This window comes from Leptosomus discolor, chromosome 7, assembly GCF_034619465.1.
Source record: "Leptosomus discolor isolate bLepDis1 chromosome 7, bLepDis1.hap2, whole genome shotgun sequence".
NCBI lineage: Eukaryota > Metazoa > Chordata > Aves > Leptosomiformes > Leptosomidae > Leptosomus > Leptosomus discolor.
The window spans coordinates 8,860,948-8,870,795 of NC_141397.1; the positions used below are offsets into that span (position 1 = coordinate 8,860,948).

The 9,848-nt window shown below is 56.4% G+C and overlaps 1 long non-coding RNA gene across 1 annotated transcript; it reads left to right on the forward strand.

Moving 5' to 3' along the window:
• Positions 1–1,504: 1,504 nt before the first annotated feature.
• Positions 1,505–2,023, forward strand: LOC147415068 (uncharacterized). The gene is made up of 2 exons (XR_015183569.1): positions 1,505–1,581; positions 1,828–2,023. It is a non-coding gene; the product is annotated as an uncharacterized LOC147415068 (long non-coding RNA).
• Positions 2,024–9,848: the final 7,825 nt, after the last annotated feature.

The window sequence follows — 9,848 nt, forward strand, 5'->3', positions numbered from 1 at the left end:
GTCCCTTTCATTTCTGGAGATCATCCAAGTTCCTATCATGATCAGAATTTTCACAGTCAGTGCTTCCCTGTAGACTTCCTCCTGCTTTCCTTCCTTATCCTTGCACCTGTGTGTGGCCAGAGAGTCAGACATGCACTGAGGGCCTGGGCACTAGTTCCTGCACCGCAGGAGTCAGTGAATGCTACAGCAGACTTCCCTCTCTTCCCCCTCGACTTTCCCCTTTCCTGAGCCACGAAACAAGCGTGTTGCTGCTTTCTGCCATCCCAAATGCGAGACTGCTACAAACAGGGGAGGGCCCTGAGCGCTGTTTAGGCTGGGCAGAGGGACTGCTTTGTGCACGGGCTGTGAAGCCGGCGAAGCCCCTTCTCCCGCCTCTCCCTCTCTCTCCCCGAGGAGGTGTCCGTTCCCGCCTTCCCCGCAGCCGACAAGCCCGTCGGCAGCAGGAGGACGGGGCCGCCTTCCCCGCGGGCCCCGCACCTCGTCCCGCGCCCGCTCCGGGCGGACAGCGGGCCGCAGGGCGACGCTGCCCTCTGCCGGCCCGGCGGCCTGTCGCGACAGGGCGCGGCCGCGCTGCCGGGGAACGGCCACTGTGGCGTCAGCAGCAACAGGCCCCGCGCGGGCGACGCGGCGGCCCTCGGGCTCATTCTGCCGGCGGCTGCCCGAAGGCGGACATGGCGGCGGGGCAGCTGGCGGCGGTGGCGTTGCTGGCGGCGCTGGCGACGGCCGCCGTGGCGGTGGCGCGGCGGGCGCTGGGCCCCGGCCGGGCCCCGCCCGCCTCCTCCTCCCCGGCCCGCTCCTCCTGCCGCTCCTCCTCCCCCGCCCCTCCGCAGCCCTGCCCCGCCGCGCAGCGCCCGCCTCTCCCGGCCGTGGGGCGGCACTGGGCGGCGGCGGCCGTGGGCCGGTTCCTCTTCGGGGGCCGCCGCCGCACCGACCCTCCCGGCGACGGCGGCGACGGGCCCTCTGCGCCGCGGCACCCAGGTACCGGCGAGGGCGGTGGCGCCGAGGGCGGCGGCGCGGAGCCGCCCGGCTGCCTGGGCAGCCTCTAGCCCGGCGGGCGGGCGGGCGGGCGGGAGGCTGGAGGTGGGGGCTGCCCCCGGGCCGGGCCTGCCGCCGGGCTCCGCGCAGCCCGCCGCCGGCGGGAGCTCCGCAGCCGAGCGGTTGGCCGAGCTGCCGTTGGACGCGGGTCTCGGGAAGCTGCGGCTGCGAGTGTGTCGTCCCGGGCTGGGGCAGTTCCCCGGGGAAGCAGCGGGAGCCAAACAGCCCCCTCCCTGCGGTGCCCCGGAGCTGCTGCCGGCGCGGTGCCGTGAGGAGGAGGTCCCGGGGAGCTCTGGTTCCGGAGCTGCCCTGGGGAGCTCGCTGGGTTCAGCTCCCGGAGGGACCGGCTCAGCGCGGGGGGAAAAGCCGCCTTTTCTGCTCAAACTGCTGATCGCCACCACTCGAACGGTTCCGCTTGCAGTTCATGTTGATGCAGTGTTGCTTCCCATTTTAATGACTTGATGTTTTTTTTCCATTGGAAGGCACCATCATGGGGCCAGGAGGAGACGGACCCGTTAATGCCGTCTGTCCATCGGCCGTGCCGAGGTAATGCAGAGGACATGGCCATGAGGGGGAGGCTGGGACAGCTCTTTTTTCCTTGTTCTGAATTTTGCTATGTAATGCAGTGCACGTTCATTTCTATTGTAAGATCGCCCAGTTCATTTTGTTAATTTTCATGGTAAGCAAGTATTTGAATCCGACTCTGGATTCAAAGTAGGCAATAGGTTCTGGTGGTTTTCTTTTGAGCTTGTCATTTCACCTTCATCTGTGGTTTTCTTTTTTGTTTCCTAGCGAACATCTGCTGGGGCAGCTGGTGCTGTACACGCTCATTAGCCAGCTGTCGCCGGAAGAAATACAAGAGATCATAGCTCAGATTCGCTTTCGGCTGCACCCCAATTAATCCCCCACCCCTAGAGCTTTTACATGTTTTAAAAGTTATATTTATTTTGAAATAAGTTGAATAATAAAATGTTTGCATTTGAGTTAATTTTTGTTTCATCTCTAAGTCTTCTGCGTTGATAAGCTCACAGGTCGAATCACAGAATGTCAGGGGTTGGAAGGGACCTCGAAAGATCATCTAGTCCAACCCCCCTGCCGGAGCAGGACCCCCTGGAGTAGGTCACGCAGGAACGCGTCCGGGCGGGTTTTGAATGTCTCCAGAGAAGGAGACTCCACAGCCTCTCTGGGCAGCCTGTTCCAGTGCTCCGTCACCCTCACAGGGAAAAAGTTTTTGGTTTTCCGTATGTTAATGTGGAACCTCCCGTGCTCCAGCTTGCAGCCGTTGCCCCTTGTCCTATCATGGGCTGTCACCGAGAAGAGCCCGGCTCCATCCTCCTGACACTCGCCCTTTACGTGTTGATAAACAAAAGCTTTTTTCCAAAAGCTCAAAAGAGAACTAACACTGCGTTTCTCGTAGCTTTCAAATAAACGGAGACCATGATAGGACAGAAATTACCGTGACATAATAGAAATGCTTAGTTTGTAATGATTAGGATTTTGGGGAGGCGAAGGAGCACAATTCCCGTAGAAAACCAAGGCGAGTGAAATCTGTACTCCTTTGTTCATAGAGCTGATCTGCTCGATGGTGCCGTGGAGTTGCATCTGAGGGGAAGGAGTGCTGGATGAAACTATATGAAAGAAAACAGTTTCAGAAATGAGGCAGGAACAAGGTCTCTCTGAAAGGTCCTCCTTTTACTAAAAGGAGCAAAAACTTCCAGGTGTCATAAGGCTGGGGAATGCTGACCCATGTGGCTTTGGCCAACTGGAAATTTTCCTTCAAGGCCAGAGCACGGAGTTGAAGGTATTGAACAGGCTCAAGACACCAAACTCAAGAGGAAGAAGATGCCCAGGCCACAGCTGAGGGAAGGTGCCGTGGAAGAGGTACTGAGTGTAATGGACTGAGACCCACCAGGAGAAGTTAGGGTTGAAATAAGGCACAGTTCTGGGTCTTTTTCTTACCATGGCTTTCAGGTCAATAAAGACCATCTGAAATTTTGCCGCACCTGTTAGGGGTGGCCCCCATCAGTCATGAGGCCAGTTCCTGTGAAAACTTCCCTTGCAGGAGCAGGAGCAGGAGCAGGAGCAGGAGCAGGAGCAGGAGCAGGAGCAGGAGCAGGAGCCGGAGCCTGCTTAGTTCACGGGGCTGGGAAACCCAGAGGTTCAGTCCAGCAGCACTTGTCCTCCTCAAAGAGAGGACACGGGCGTGCGTGAAAGGGGTTGGAACCTGGGACCAACCAGCGGGACAGGAAAAGTATTACGGAGACGTCCAACCCCCCGCGGGTGATTTAACTGTGGGACCACAGGCGAAACCGGCAGCGGCCACAACAACGTGGCCAGGTGTAAGGAACAAGTAAGGCTTGTTACTGTCGCAGCTCCTCACAAGATCAGTTAAGGTGTTGAGTCCGTGTTTCTGCAGCCTCTTGGGATGTTCAGCTTGCAGACAGGTTCAGTTTGCAGGGAGTACTAACTTTTCAATAATCATGTTTCCCTTCTAGTCTGCAGTGAGTTCCGTGGAGTGTCTGCCCTGTGAACCTTTGGGTACCTCTGCTTGCCTTCAGTTGTTACGGCCGTACGGCGCGTCTCCGTTTTGATGAGGACTCGGCTGTGCCCTTGGTCTGGCCGGGTTTGTTTTGAAGCACGCAGGCAAGCTCCCAAGTGCATTTCAAACAAGCAGCAATGCATCTTCAGGCCTGCCAGTCTGTACCCAAGAAACTAGCACACGCCGGCTGTCAGCTGTCGTAAAAGTGCTGCTAAGAAATGTGAGGGACTTGTGCCCTGACTCCGTCATTCTTTCCAGGTTGGAATCACAATCCCCATCGCCGCTCTTCTGATGCCGTTTAAGGAGCCTGATGGCTGTGCAGGGCAGAGAAAAGGGTGCCTGGCGCTCCCCTCCTTAGGGGTGTTCTGAGGTGAGACCAGGAATCAGAGCTGACAGCCTTTATGACATCAGGCCATGGGACTTCTGCCCATTTATTTACTTTTAACTGGGTGTTGTGATGAGTAAGAAAGAGCTGTTCCGAAGGAGACATTTGCTGTTTCTTTGGATGGTTTGATTGAAACCAGGTGGACAAGGTTTAAAGAGGCCCTCAGCAAAGCTGCCCCTTCCAGCTACTCCTGGCACACACTACTAGAAATGAGAATTATTGCAGTGTCTGTTCTTTCCAGGAATCTCGAGGCTGCCCCAAGTAGCGCAGAAACAAGCCGGAGGAATGAACAGAATGACAGTCGGCTTGCTTGAGTCGATACTCAAAGGAATTTTGGGGGTTCACCCATCTTTTCCAGGGGGCGATAGAGGAGAGACGGAAGCACGCTGCTGAAAGTGTTGTACAGAAGAGTTTCGTTTGGATTTTTTTAACTTTTTGTCAGCTACAGGGTGTCCAAGCAATCCCACTGGGAATTAGTTGTGTAACGCCTTGCGTCAAATTGTAAACGGGGTGCAGGGAAGGGATGCTTTTGAAGAGAGGATCTGAATTGCTGCAGTTTGGAGTTGAAGAAGTGGGTTGGCAACCCATCTAGGGCTGCGTATGTGACCACGGACACACGAATGTAGGATCGTCAGGTTCTTCCACCCACGTCTCAGAGTTCAGCCCTGGGCTGAACAGGTCAAGCAACAGCTACTGGAGCAGGCAAACTGGGCAGCCTTTTTTTTCCACGGCCGTTGGTTAGTTTCGACATTTTTCGTTGCGATGACGTCTACTCCAAACCGGATTTTTAAAACTGCCGTTGATTCCCTGTGATAAAACCGTGGGGATCTTTATCTTTGAACAATAAACTGCAGGTGTCACTCGGGGTTCTGGGGTTCTCGCTGTGGAACAGTTTTTCCAAAGTCAAGTCCCCAAACCCCCTTGTTCTCACTTAGGCCATTGGAGCATCTTGTAAGACTCGGAAACTGCAGCGCGAAAACTTTGCCGTGTTTCTTTCTGAAGCTGATGTCACCTGAAACAGAAACACTGCCCAAGCCATTGTGTTGCCACTCGATGAACGCTACTGCTGGTATCAGGGTAGCAATTCCAGGTGAGACAACAGCAAGAACTATGCAGTGTATATTATTTCGGTCTCTAGCAACGGCATAGCTTCATGTACAAGTTTTAAGATTAATTTTTCTTTACAAATTTATTCCCCCCAAAATTTAAAAGATTTTTATTCCCAAATATTTATGGGATCTTCTCCAGTGGCTGCACCGTGAAGTCATATTGACGTGGGCTTTCACAGCAAGAGCAGCTGCAGTGAACAGAGAGGAAAGAAAGAAATCCTTTGTTATAGATTGCTGTTGGGATGACAGAGACAAGGACTCCTCTCTGCTCTTAGAGCATTGGCCTTAACTACCTGCTGCAGAGCTCTCTGAAGGGAGCAGAAGCTTTCCTTTGGCTTCACGAGCCCATGGGAATAGCCGGAGGAGTGCACTGCTTGACTGAGCAAGCTCACAGATGACCGATCGCCTGGGGGCCTGCAAAGCACACGTCTGTCAAGTTTCTCACCCCGTGGAAGACTCGCCCTGCTACGTGACACTTCCCCTCCTCAGCGTTGTCTCTACCACATGCCCCAATGCCACAGAGGCCAGACACAAGCCGTGTAACCAGGTGCCCGCCCTTGTCATCCAGCGTGGAGCAGCAGTTAGCATGGAGTGTCAGCCTTGTGCGCTGTCACCCAAGTCAAAAGCAAAAAGCCCACTGCGATCGTCCGTCTTATTTCCGACGGAAATTTCTCATTCTTCTCCTGCTGAAACCATTAGCAACCTGGGCAGCAGTGGCAGCTGGTAAGGCCAATACCTTACAATTAGAGGAAACAAACCCCAGTGCTCGCACCTTGACAGGGCCTGGCTTGCTGCCTCTCCTTTGTGTTGAACTAGTGGTGTTCCCACTAAAAACTAGTGCCTTGATGAGCTACTGCTACGTCATGAGGAAGAGGTCCCTTCAAATGGAATTCCCAACATCTCCTTTCGAGTCTTTTGTGGCAGATGGTGTGTTTTGCACAGCAGAGCGTTCGCCTACAGAGCCTTTCTCTCGTGTTGGCTGGGAGCCAGTTCAGGTCAAAGAGGCTCAGACTTCAGAGTGAGGGAGGTGCTCTGTCAAAAGGAAGGAGAAGGTTGAGAAAGCATCCATTTTTGATCGGGGTTCTCCACTGAAAAAAGGGGATAACAACATCTCTACCTAGGCATGGACTGCAAAGCCAACTCCAGGGGAGAGGTTTAACTCTGAAGCAGCCCTGGCTGCTGCGACCGGTATTACAGTTGTTAAACAGGGGCAACGGGACAGTTGTAGATCTTGTAAAGTGTAATTGCTGGCCTATTTCTGAAAGAAGCAAAGCTTAGTCACCAAATCTGCTCTTCTCCAGTGACTTTGGATTCCCCTGGCCCTTTTCAAAGGGACTCGGGCTTTTAAACTTCGATGATACTACAATGCCATAACGAAGGGAGACATCCCCTCTCGGGAAGTAACCGGTTTGGGCAGGGGTTGTGAAGCCGGCGAAGCCCCTTCTCCCGCCTCTCCCTCTCTCTCCCCGAGGAGGTGTCCGTTCCCGCCTTCCCCGCAGCCGACAAGCCCGTCGGCAGCAGGAGGACGGGGCCGCCTTCCCCGCGGGCCCCGCACCTCGTCCCGCGCCCGCTCCGGGCGGACAGCGGGCCGCAGGGCGACGCTGCCCTCTGCCGGCCCGGCGGCCTGTCGCGACAGGGCGCGGCCGCGCTGCCGGGGAACGGCCACTGTGGCGTCAGCAGCAACCGGCCCCGCGCGGGCGACGCGGCGGCCCTCGGGCTCATTCTGCCGGCGGCTGCCCGAGGGCGGACATGGCGGCGGGGCAGCTGGCGGCGGTGGCGCTGCTGGCGGCGCTGGCGGCGGCCGCCGTGGCGGTGGCGGTGGCGGTGGCGGTGGCGGTGGCGGTGGCGCGGCGGGCGCTGGGCCCCGGCCGGGCCCCGCCCGCCTCCTCCTCCCCGGCCCGCTCCTCCTGCCGCTCCTCCTCCCCGGCCCGCTCCTCCTGCCGCCGCTCCCCCGCCCCTCCGCAGCCCTGCCCCGCCGCGCAGCGCCCGCCTCTCCCGGCCGTGGGGCGGCGCTGGGCGGCGGCGGCCGCGGGCCGGTTCCTCTTCGGGGGCCGGTTCCTCTTCGGGGGCCGTCGCCGCACCGACCCTCCCGGCGGCGGCCGCGGCGGCGGCGGCGACGGCGGCGACGGGCCCTCTGCGCCGCGGCACCCAGGTACCGGCGAGGGCGGCGGCGCCGAGGGCGGGGGCGCGGGGCCGCCCGGCTGCCTGGGCAGCCTCTAGCCCGGCGGGCGGGCGGGCGAGGGGCTGGAGGTGGGGGCTGCCCCCGGGCCGGGCCTGCCGCCGGGCTCCGCGCAGCCCGCCGCCGGCGGGAGCTCCGCAGCCGAGCGGTTGGCCGAGCTGCCGTTGGACGCGGGTCTCGGGAAGCTGCGGCTGCGAGTGTGTCGTCCCGGGCTGGGGCAGTTCCCCGGGGAAGCAGCGGGAGCCAAACAGCCCCCTCCCTGCGGTGCCCCGGAGCTGCTGCCGGCGCGGTGCCGTGAGGAGGAGGTCCCGGGGAGCTCTGGTTCCGGAGCTGCCCTGGGGAGCTCGCTGGGTTCAGCTCCCGGAGGGACCGGCTCAGCGCGGGGGGAAAAGCCGCCTTTTCTGCTCAAACTGCTGATCGCCACCACTCGAACGGTTCCGCTTGCAGTTCATGTTGATGCGGTGTTGCTTCCCATTTTAATGACTTGATGTTTTTTTCCATTGGAAGGCACCATCATGGGGCCAGGAGGAGACGGACCCTGTTAATGCCGTCTGTCCATCGGCCGTGCCGAGGTAATGCAGAGGACATGGCCATAAGGGGGAGGCTGGGACAGCTCTTTTTTCCTTCTTTTTCCTTGTTCTGAATTTTGCTATGTAATGCAGTGCACGTTCATTTCTATTGTAAGATCACCCAGTTCATTTTGTTAATTTTCACGGTAAGCAAGTATTTGAATCCGACTCTGGATTCAAAGTAGGCAATAGGTTCTGGTGGTTTTCTTTTGAGCTTGTCATTTCACCTTCATCTGTGGTTTTCTTTTTTGTTTCCTAGCGAACATCTGCTGGGGCAGCTGGTGCTGTACACACTCGTTAGCCAGCTGTCGCCGGAAGAAATACAAGAGATCATAGCTCAGATTCGCTTTCGGCTGCATCCCAATTAATCCCCCACCCCTAGGGCTTTTACATGTTGTAAAAGTTATATTTATTTTGAAATAAGTTGAATAATAAAATGTTTGCATTTGAGTTAATTTTTGTTTCATCTCTAAGTCTTCTGCGTTGATAAGCTCACAGGTCGAATCACAGAATGTCGGGGGTTGGAAGGGACCTCGAAAGATCATCTAGTCCAACCCCCCTGCTGGAGCAGGACCACCTGGAGTAGGTCACGCAGGAACACGTCCAGGCGGGTTTTGAATGTCTCCAGAGAAGGAGACTCCACAGCCTCTCTGGGCAGCCTGTTCCAGTGCTCCGTCACCCTCACAGGGAAAAAGTTTTTGGTTTTCCGTATGTTAATGTGGAACCTCCCGTGCTCCAGCTTGCAGCCGTTGCCCCTTGTCCTATCATGGGCTGTCACCGAGAAGAGCCCGGCTCCATCCTCCTGACACTCGCCCTTTACGTGTTGATAAACAAAAGCTTTTTTCCAAAAGCTCAAAAGAGAACTAACACTGCGTTTCTCGTAGCTTTCAAATAAACGGAGACCATGATAGGACAGAAATTACCGTGACATAATAGAAATGCTTAGTTTGTAATGATTAGGATTTTGGGGAGGCGAAGGAGCACAATTCCCGTAGAAAACCAAGGCGAGTGAAATCTGTACTCCTTTGTTTATAGAGCTGATCTGCTCGATGGTGCCGTGGAGTTGCATCTGAGGGGAAGGAGTGCTGGATGAAACTATATGAAAGAAAACAGTTTCAGAAATGAGGCAGGAACAAGGTCTCTCTGAAAGGTCCTCCTTTTACTAAAAGGAGCAAAAACTTCCAGGTGTCATAAGGCTGGGGAATGCTGACCCATGTGGCTTTGGCCAACTGGAAATTTTCCTTCAAGGCCAGAGCACGGAGTTGAAGGTATTGAACAGGCTCAAGACACCAAACTCAAGAGGAAGAAGATGCCCAGGCCACAGCTGAGGGAAGGTGCCGTGGAAGAGGTACTGAGTGTAATGGACTGAGACCCACCAGGAGAAGTTAGGGTTGAAATAAGGCACAGTTCTGGGTCTTTTTCTTACCATGGCTTTCAGGTCAATAAAGACCATCTGAAATTTTGCCGCACCTGTTAGGGGTGGCCCCCATCAGTCATGAGGCCAGTTCCTGTGAAAACTTCCCTTACAGGAGCAGGAGCAGGAGCAGGAGCAGGAGCAGGAGCAGGAGCAGGAGCCGGAGCCTGCTTAGTTCACGGGGCTGGGAAACCCAGAGGTTCAGTCCAGCAGCACTTGTCCTCCTCAAAGAGAGGTCACGGGCGTGCGTGAAAGGGGTTGGAACCTGGGACCAACCAGCGGGACAGGAAAAGTATTACGGAGACGTCCAACCCCCCGCGGGTGATTTAACTGTGGGACCACAGGCGAAACCGGCAGCGGCCACAACAACGTGGCCAGGTGTAAGGAACAAGTAAGGCTTGTTACTGTCGCAGCTCCTCACAAGATCAGTTAAGGTGTTGAGTCCGTGTTTCTGCAGCCTCTTGGGATGTTCAGCTTGCAGACAGGTTCAGTTTGCAGGGAGTACTAACTTTTCAATAATCATGTTTCCCTTCTAGTCTGCAGTGAGTTCCGTGGAGTGTCTGCCCTGTGAACCTTTGGGTACCTCTGCTTGCCTTCAGTTGTTACGGCCGTACGGCG